Source organism: Callospermophilus lateralis, chromosome 2 (genome assembly GCF_048772815.1).
Source record: "Callospermophilus lateralis isolate mCalLat2 chromosome 2, mCalLat2.hap1, whole genome shotgun sequence".
NCBI lineage: Eukaryota > Metazoa > Chordata > Mammalia > Rodentia > Sciuridae > Callospermophilus > Callospermophilus lateralis.
Window position 1 is genome coordinate 113,412,131 of NC_135306.1, and position 3,824 is coordinate 113,415,954.

A 3,824-nucleotide genomic window follows, 5' to 3' on the forward strand; every position below is an offset into this window, starting at 1 on the left:
TTCTCATCAGTGTAAACTAAAAGAATAAAAAAGACCTGAAAGTAAAAAAGGTAGTATTACAACATGGTAAAGCAGCTGAAGAAGGAGGAGGAATGGAGGGAATAAGACGGGATAGAAGGGAGGGTAGACATGACCAATGCACAATATAAGCATGATGAAAACATCACAGTGAAACCCATTCGTTTGTACTGTTTGCACAACTATTGCATGTTAATAAAAGCAAATATAGTGGATAACTACCTCAGCTTTTGAAAAAGTAAAAACAAGCCAGAACATTCATAGGGTGAAATATCATTCATGCTAAAAAGAAATCAGCTCTCCTTGCTAATCCCTTGCCCCTCCCTTTTCCTCCCACCCCTCTTCCCTATCTAGATCATCTATTCCACCCATGCTCCCTCCTTACCCGACTATGAGTCAGCCTCCTTATCTTAGAGAAAACATTCAGCATTTGTTTTTTTGGGATTGGCTAACTTCACTTAGCATTATCTTCTCTAACTCTATCCATTTACCTACAAATGCCATGATTTTCTTCTCTTTTATGGCAGAGAAATATTCCATTGTGTATATATGCCACATTTTTTTTTATCAATTCATCCACTGAAGGGCATCTAGGTTGGTTCCACAGTTTAGCTATTGTGAATTGTGCTGCTGTATACATTGATGTGGCTGTGTCCCTATAGCATGCTATTTTTAAGTCTTTGGGATATAAACCAAGGAGAGAGATGTGATGAATTTATTGATTTTCATACTTTCCCAGATTTCCAAGGAATGAATTAGTGTCAACATACTTTATATACAACCAGAGATACAAAAAATTGTGCTGTATACATGTAATAAGAATTGCAATGCATTGTGCTATCATTTTTTTAATTAATTAAAAAAAGAAAACTCAAGGCATGAAAAAACATCAAAAATCTTAAATGTATGTTACCAAAGGAAATAAACCAATCTGAAAAGCCTGTATAATATATTTTTCCAAGATGTAACATTATGGAAAAGGCAAACTATGGGGAAAATAAGATCAGTTAGTACCAAGGTTAAATGGAAGGGAGGGACAACTAGGCAGGGCATAGAAAATCTTGAGGGCAATGAAATTACACTCTATCATACTACAATGGTGGATAGAAGTCATTACATATCTGTCCCTACCCATGGAATATACAACATCAAAAGTGAATAATAATGTAAACTGTGCACTTTGGCTGCTACTGGTGCACCAAAAATAAAGGGATATCAGATGGACAGGTGAGACCTACCCTGGTTGATCAGGCTTCCCACTGAAGACTTCCATTGTAATCTTCTACACTGGTGTGTTTCCAACACTATTTTTTTCTATTTCCTTTCATATACAACGTCTGAATTTCCTCTCCCTTTCACATTTCTTTACATCATTCTTATCTAAGTTAATCCACAGACCAGTGCCAGTCCATGGATTGCTTGTTACTAGTCCTCCCAAGGTAAGCACAGAAAGTGACAGGAAGCATTCTAAATTTGAAGGACAATTTCACACTGTCATGGCATTAATGCATATTTTTACTGGATTCAAAAGTAGTTCTAGGTGACAATTTGAAAATTAAAAGCATAAATAAATAACTTTGTCTTTAACCCAGATAACTTAGGGAAAACTGTACCAGGGAAGTTTGATAAACATGTGACTTATGAATTTCCAAACCAAATCTTAGGAATTGGCACAAGTTCTGGGCATCCAGGTTTAGAGAGAAGTAGTTGGAGATACATATATCAGGGCTGAAACAAGAGTTGTATGACACAAAGGAAGGTATTAGCATAATTGCAGCCATCTTCCTTTCCCCACCCCACTTTATGAATATTGTTTTTATTCCCAAGAAAGAGAAACTAACCTGAGATAAAACCTACCAGCCTGGAGACCTGCAGGTGTCTCCTAGTCCTCTCATTGAGAGATAGGGGACAACTTATGGGCCTCTGAGATGGGGACTTACTGGTTTCCCTGCTCTCTCCTTGAGAAGATAAAGGGACATGCCAGTTTCCCTGTTGCCTCTCTGATAGGAAAACTGCCTGCCTCGGTTCCCAAGCAACAAACTTGCCTTATACAAGTGTGCCTTTTTCCCTGCATCCTCGTCAACACTTATTATTGTTTGTATGCATAAGAGCTGCCATTCTGACTGGAGTGAGGTGAAATCTTAGAGTGGTTTTGATTTGCATTTCTATAATTGCAAGTGATGATAAACATTTTTTCATATATTTGTTGATTGATTGTACATCATCTTCTGAGAAAGTGTCTCTTCAGGTCCTTGGCCCATTTATTTATTGAGTTTTTTTTTTTTTTGTGTGTGTGTGTGTGTTTAGCTTTTTGAGTTCTTTATATACCCTAGAGATTCGTGCTCTGTCTGATGTGTGAGGGGTAAAAATTTGCTCCCAAGATGTAGGTTTTCTAGTCACCTCACAGATTGTTTCTTTTGCTGAGAAGAAACTTTAGTTTCCATCCCATTTATTAATTCTTGGTTTTAATTCTTGTGCCACAGGAGTCTTATTAAGGAAGCTGAGGCCTAATCTCACATGATGGAGATTAGATCCTACTTTTTCTTCTACTAGATGCAGGGTCTCTGGTTGTATTCCTAAGACCTTGATCTATTTTGAGTTGAGATTTGTGCATGGTGAGAGATAGGGGTTTTGTTGCATATGGATTTCCAGTTTTCCCAGCACCATTTGTTGAAGAGGCTCTTTTCTCCAATGCATGTTTTTGGTTCCTTTGTCTAATATAATTGTAATTTTGTGGGTTAGTCTGTGTCCTCTATTCTGTACCATTGGTCTACCAGTCTATTTTGGTGCCAATACCATTGCTGTTTTTGTTACTGTTGCTCTGTAATATAGTTTAAGTGATATAGTTTAAGTGGTATAGTGATGCCACCTGCTTCACTCTTCCTGCTAAGGATTTCTTTAGCTATTCTGGATCTCTTATTTTCCCAGATGAATTTCATGATTGCTTTTTCTATTTATACAAGGAGTGTCATTGGAATTTTGATCGAAATTACATTAAATCTGTACAGTGTTTTGGGAAGTATGGTCATTTTGATAATATTAATTCTGCCTATCCAAGAGCAAGGTAGATCTTTTCAACTTCTAAGATCTTCTTTGATTTCTTTCTTTAGGGTTCTGACCTTTTCATTATATAGATAGATCTTTCACATCTTTTGTTAATTCCCAAGTTTTTTGTTTTGTTTTGTTTTGTTTGAGGCTATGGAGAATGGGGTAGTTTTCCTCATTTCCCCTTCTGAAGATTTGTCACTGATATCCAGAAATGTCTTTGATTTGTGGGTGTTGATTTAATATGCTACTACTTTTCTGAATTCATTTACTAGTTCTAGAAATTTTCTGGTGGAAATTTTAGGGTCTTCCAGGTATAGAATCAATCATCAGCAAATAGTGTCAATTTGAGTTCTTCTTTTCCTATGTGTATCCCTTTAATTTCTTTCATCTGTCTAATTGCTCTGGCCAGTGTTTCAAGAACTATGTTAAATAGAAGTGGTGAAAGAGGGCATTCTTGCCTTGCTCCAGTTTTCAGAGGGAATGCCTTCTATTTTTCTCCATTTAGAATGAGGTTGGCCTGGTGCTTAGCATAGATAGCCTTTATGATGTTGAGACATTTTCCTGTTATCCCTAGATTTTCTAGGGTTTTGAACATAAAGGGGTGCTGTATTTTGTCAAATGCTTTTTGTGTGTCTCTTGAGATTATCATATGATTCTTGTCTTTAAGTCTATTGATGTGATGAATTACATTTATTGATTTTCATATGTTGAGCCAAACTTGCATCCCTGGGATGAATTCCACTTGATCATGGTACACA